Source organism: Anser cygnoides, chromosome 3 (genome assembly GCF_040182565.1).
Source record: "Anser cygnoides isolate HZ-2024a breed goose chromosome 3, Taihu_goose_T2T_genome, whole genome shotgun sequence".
In the NCBI taxonomy this organism is placed as follows: Eukaryota; Metazoa; Chordata; class Aves; order Anseriformes; family Anatidae; genus Anser; species Anser cygnoides.
Window position 1 is genome coordinate 44,383,561 of NC_089875.1, and position 6,482 is coordinate 44,390,042.

Below are 6,482 nucleotides of genomic sequence, written 5' to 3' on the forward strand. Positions count from 1 at the left end.
GGGGCCGCACCTCGGGCCGCTGCCAGCGCCCTCTGCCGCCGCCCGGACGGAGGGAGAGATGGGGGGGGGGGGGCCGGCGCACGGCGAAATGGCGGCAGGGCTGCGCGGCTTACCCGGGGCGGGTGGCTCAGGGTCGAGGCGGTGGCCCGAGCCCTCTGCCCCGCGGGTCTGGTCGGGGTCCAACACGAGAAACCGCCGGCTGCCCCTCGGGGTCACCGTCTGCCCGACCCCGTGCTGTGGTGTCCGCGTGAATTTACCCCATGAATCCTTCCAGGTCTCATCCTGTGCTTGGTCTAGGGGCTACGGGACCCATACAAAGAAGCCTCCATTCTTTGTTACTGCATACTGCTGCCCCTCGGGGTCACCGACTGCCCGACCCCGTGCTTGGAGCAGGAGCTGTGGTGTCCGTATGAATTTATCCCATGAATCCTTATGGGTCTAATCCCATGCTTGGACCTTTGTATGGGATCCATATAAAGAAGCCTCCATTCTCTCACTTTTTTAAATATATACTACTGCAAAGAGTACACACCATTTCCCAATAACACAGCTGCCCTTAACCCTGCGTTAAAGAAACTGGGTCACCAGGGACGTGTTTTCCTATGGTCCCACATTAATGAGCATGCTGACCCCACGTGCCCCATCTTCCCATCCAGTCCAGCCGGCACTTCACCATTTTGAGTCAAACTCTGTCAATTTTTAGCGCTGACTTGCAAGACTCATTTAGCAAAACCAGCGTTTGAACCGCTACAAGCCTGCATGTAGGTGAAGTGACATTGAAGGTTCAGGTGTGAACGCAGCCCTTGGCTACCACGAGTGACACAGCGAACCCCGCTGTACCGGGGGACGTTTCAGGACCAGGACGCCCAGAGATCCACCACCCCTGGGCTAAACCAGCTCTGCGGGACCGGTGCCCTCACACTGCGCCCCTCCGTAACGCCTCCTTTCGGGGCCCCCCGGAGCAGCCCCGCCTTTAAGCGCCCCCCCCACGGGTGCTCTCCGGCCCGAGGTGCCCCATGCAGGGCCCGGCCGGTGTGCGGGGGGGAGGCTCTTTTTCACGCCTCTCCCCCCCGGCGACTGCCCTGGGGACTTTTGTGGCGCTCGAAGCCTGCCCGCGGAGCCGAGGCGAGACCAATCGATCCCGCGGGCGAGGAGCGGGGCGGGGCGGGCCGGGCCGGGGCGGGGCCGGGGCCGGGCCGGGACCCGCCTTGTGGCGGCCCGGCCTGGGCGGGAAGCGGCCGCTGGCTGCCTGGAGCCCTGCTGCCGTGAGGGGGGAAACCTTGAGCCGTATTGAAGCAGTACGAAAGCAAAAATAAAACATTCAGATCCCTCAATACCTACTCTTTTGCAGAGCCAGCTGAAGGCAAACGCAGTAGAGCGTTACATTACAACTTGTTCTAGGCTTTGGTTCTGTGAAGAATAAAAAAAAAGTGTTATAAAACACAACAACCCCCAAACTCGCAGATGGTTACCCAGTCATCCTAAGCGGTCATGAAATATTTGCACTAGTGGAGTTGCTGCCAGGAGGGAAGAGGGTGCCTAAAATTCTGGCTATTCTCTTCCAGTTTGTTTGCCACATGCAGATTGCTCTGCTGTTGCCTTAAGCAAAAATGGCAAAAGCACCAGCAGTGCAGCACATAAGTCTCCAGCTAAGCTGCTCACCAACACAAAAATGAGCAAAAGCTGTGCAAACATGCCTTGGTTCAACTCCAGCCATGGACTGAAGTTGTGATGTATTAAGCTAAAAAAACTACAAAGTCACATGTGCGCTCACAACTCCAAACCTCGGGATGTCAGAGCCAATAGCTTGGGGTTGGCTGTTTGTTTGTTTTTGAACTATGTGCAGCTCAGGAAGGATTTGTGCTAGTCCTAAAGGACAAATTATCAGTAGATGAGCTTTGCTGTGCTCTTCTGGATGCCAGGCCATCCTCAACACGCAGTCAGCACTGACTTTTGTCTGGGGTTGTCTTACAGTTCCCAGCAGTAAGCACACATCAGTTTCTGCACTTACCTTTACCCTCTCCATGACCTGGGAAGTATCATTAGTTATAACAAAGCCAGGTCCTGGGCTGGCCAAAGGCAGACATCAGAGGCTGTGATTATGGACACGGAGAATATGGAACAAACCACCCCTACTCACGCTGTGGAGGGGGTGCAGTGGGAGGAGGAACAACCTTCTTTCTCTGCTTCCTCAGAAGCTGAAGAGACCTGCTTCTCTTCACCTCCAACAATCGATTCGTCTGTGTTTTATCATGAAGGTCTCACAGGAAGGTTGTTTAAAAATAATAAAAGAGGAAATGGAGATTCTCCCTTAAAGATTTTTGCTTTCCAAGGTGGACAGGTACTATCACTACTGCCCAGGGCCCCAGAGTAACTGGTGTAAGTAATAAGAGTAATCTAGCAGCCTTGTTTCCCTTATTGTCTACCTACCCCTCCTCTACTGACCACTTATAGGACCATCCTGAGACTCGTGTGTCTCGTGCTTCAGTGGGAGCACTGTTGTGCCGCTGAGCAGAAGCAGCAATCGCCATGGCCCTGTCTAGGCAGCCTGCTTGCTTAAGTCCGATGTGGCACCTTCCAAATTAAGGGGTGTGGGGACGTGGGATATCCCCCAAATATCCCAAAGAATATCACAAAAATCAAAGGCTTCCTTCAGATGGAAACAGGTATGTTACCACTTAACTGTGCTAAACTATTTTAAGCCACAGTAAAAAAAAAAAATAAAAAAATCCCTCTACCCTTTGGTGAGGGTAGAGGGATTCAGGGTTTCTTCCTTCCACCAGAGAAGCACTGCCCATAGGCCTGGGGCTGTTGTGTCTGGGGAGGAGACCAGCTGGGGTCAGGGGGTCTCATGCTGGGCTCTCCTCCACAACGCGGAGTTTCCCAGGGACAGGTTGGCCCTAAAATTTGAGACCTGAGGGGGAAAAGCACACAGAGAGAAGAGAGTCAGGCTCTCCCTTCCATACATGCCAAATCTTGACAGCGATTCCAAAAAGATCACACAGCACTGTGAAAGAATGAGGAAGAATTGCCCATCAACTAACTGAAAGACAGGGTAAATTCACCCTTTTAAAATTATTTCTATTTTTATTTATTAATCCTGTGGCAAATTGACAATGCAGACTCCTACAACTCACTATGCTGACCCCTATTGCTCTTTGGAACCGGGGTAACCAATATGCTTATACAGTACCGAACACCATAAAGTCCTATTCTTAGCTGATGCCTCAGCTGATGCTAAAAGTAGTTTTGTTATCAGGCCTGTCATCAGAGGATCGTGACTTCACAGAAGATTACAAACCTACACAAAGAGGAGACAACTCTATCCTAAACTGAACTGTGAAGAGCTGAACTAGACAAGAAATCAGGGCTGCTGATAAAGAAAGCAAGTCTTCCTCCTTTTCTAGACCTCAGCTTAATGCAGCTGACCCCTTCTCCTGTTTGAAAACAGGATGCATGTTTTAGTTACAGGGTAACACCTATGATAATCAAGTTATTGAAATAGCTTCTACAGCTGCCTTGTTCAAGAATTTCACAGTCCCGAGAGAACATTTCTGCAGGAAGATAGATGCAGTGGATAACATGGTGTCTTAAACTGGGCACTTAATAGAGAATATACCATCTTCTCTGTGTAGCTGCTGCTGAATACTGCTGCATAATAGCATCCAGGAAACAGAAACCCAAATGCAATCTTAAAATTGTTAAATAAAAAAAAAAAAAAATCAGTCCTGAGACAATTTTGTACTTGAAATGCACTGAGCTTGGTGAGCATTGTTGAGTTATTTCAGTCAGTTCTGGCTCCTATCCAGTACTTAAAAAAAAAAATATATAAATCATAGCTAACGTGCAGCATGATGGGATAGTCTTTGGCTAGGGACATTCAGGCAGTTAATTTAACTGTCACATTGGTGTCTTGTAATGGTACAGTTTTAGACCCTGGCTCAGTGCTGGCAACAAGACACCGCTCACAAGGAAGGCCATTTCAGGATTTAGTTGAAGAACATACCGAGCCTGGAGGACTAGCAGTCAGCAGCAGTTAAAAAACAAGGTTAGCAGAATTGCCCAGAGTCCTCTTGATTTTTCTTGGCAAACCCAAAGGTTCTGTTAATGGAAATATCGCTTCTGTAAAATGTTCTTAGACTTACAGGACATTTGCAGGAGACAGCTTTTTAACAAAAGAACCTGAATGGGGAGAAATATGAACTCCACTGCCAGGGGAGAGAAAACTCAGACTGAATGGTGAGGCAGGATGCTAATCAGGAGAAGCAAGTGTAAGAAGTAGGAAGGGCAACTCTAAGATAGACCCGTGAATAGGCACAGCACTTTGTTTATTAGAGCAAATAGCCTTTTCTTTCATCAGCATTCAGTGACTCAGCATGGACTTCTACCTCAGCTTTGTCTATATTTATTTTGTCCTGGACTACCTGACACCTTTTGAAAGGGTGTTTCGCTGTTCAAGGCCTTTATCAGTTCAAGAGGTTAGGGAACAGAGTATCAGTCAACGGATGTCAAAAACCAGGGAAATAGGTTCCCACCCACAAAAATCAAGGTGTAGAACTTGTTGCTGCAGAGAACTGCGGAAGCTAGGAGAATATAGCCGATTAAAAAATGGGCTGAGACAAAATTAATGAGAGACTAAATAGCAGCAGCTATTGCTGATACGGGGCCTACAGTTTGGGAAGGCCTATTAAAAACAAAAGCATAACTGCAAGAAGGCCGGAGTGTATAAACCATGGATGGATTGTGTCTATACAACCTCTCTCTCTCACCTTTCCTCTCTGAGCACCTGCTTCTAGCCACTGTCTGATACCATGCAGTGCCTCGTGCAGCATCCAGGCTGCAAACGAAGCGAGCAGAGCTACGCCAGTTTAAATGCTTTAATGTGTTTTATCATATATTTAAAATGCAATAAGGAAGAGGTCTGTGCAAATGCAGTTACTTGAAATACACAGCTAACAAATTACTGTCCACATTTTGCCAGACTTAAAGGTATTTCTTCCTCCCACTCAAACTTTCTTCCTAATTCTGCCTTGAAATTCAGGCTGTCAATCATCTGCGGACTTTTTTTTTTTTCAGTTTAGATTGTTTCCTGGCTTCCTGCCTTCAAAATGTTTAGATTTTGTGAGCACCAAAACAAAAACTGTCCACACAGTAAGTAGAAATTGATAGGCTGGAAGCACCTCGTTAGCAATGCCATTTTCCTAACACCTCAGAACATCACTTTTGCTTGTTTTGCCTGTGTGTGTATACAATGATTTGCTTCCTAAGTCTCTTTACTCTCACGTCACTTTTGCATGCAAAATACCTTGGAATAACCCAACCAGTAAAAAGCCCAATTCCATTAGAGAAGTAACAATGTTAAAAGGAAGCTTCATTCACTGCCCACCTCATCTGCTCCCCCCCATTTTGGTTGCTGTTGGATCTACCTTTGGACCAAAAGTCCAACTGTTCTAAAACTCAACACTGCTAAGGATATGGCAACAAACAGCAAATGAGTTCCAAGGAACACTGATGAGCCATGGTCTTCCTAGGTATTCACCCAGCTATCGAACCATGCACTTTGATACTTTGCTAAGATACAAAATTAATCATTTCATAGTGAAATATTTGGGCTAGAAGCAACAGAATCTAGCAAAAACCTCTCAAAACAACCACAGACATTACTGCAGGGTTGAGGATACAACGAATTTAGTCTAGTGAGCAGTCTCAGCTCAGTAAATCTGAATGAGAAGATCTCTCCAGAAGACCTGCACAGCACAATGCATCAGCAATACAACTGTTTCTCGTATTGTTTTTTCAAAAATCCCCGATCCTGGACTGGGATTGTTGAGCTGCTACACGCTTTGATGCCCAACTGTCAGAAGATCAGCAATGCCATTCAACTCCACATGTACAAAGGAGTTTCTGCTACTCTCAGAGCAGAGCTGCAGCACACGCTATTACTCATCTCAGAAAGGCCACACACTTTTCTTATAAAAGGTTTTTGTCGTTTACCAACCTAAGAGGACTTTTATTTTATTTTTAAAAGACAGTTGTGAGGTGTCACGTCATCTCAACTCTTTGGCTGTTTGATGTTCTCAAAAGAATTTGCTCATGAAGGTCGAGAATGTCTGAGGGAAGCCAAATTATTGGCTTCCATACAGACTGCCTAGATGGTATTAGGATCATGCCTTTGCTTGGAAGAGGAGTTTCAGAACATCAAGCCACAAACCAAAAACACAGCCCTATAGAATGAAGCCTTGCGGTGCAGCGTTGACCTCAGGTGGGACTGAGCTCCTATGCATGCATCTTAGCTGACCTACAAAACTGCGTCAGGAGCACCATGACCTGCTGTGTCAGCTCTGAGGAAAGCAAGCAGGGGGATATAAAAACCAAGTCGCCAAGACCACCGGATTCAGCCTCCAAGCACCAAGCAGACTGCCTCAAGCAGTGTAAAAGCATGCTCCTGCCCTTTCCTTCCCATGCAAGTTTCCCAGAAAGGG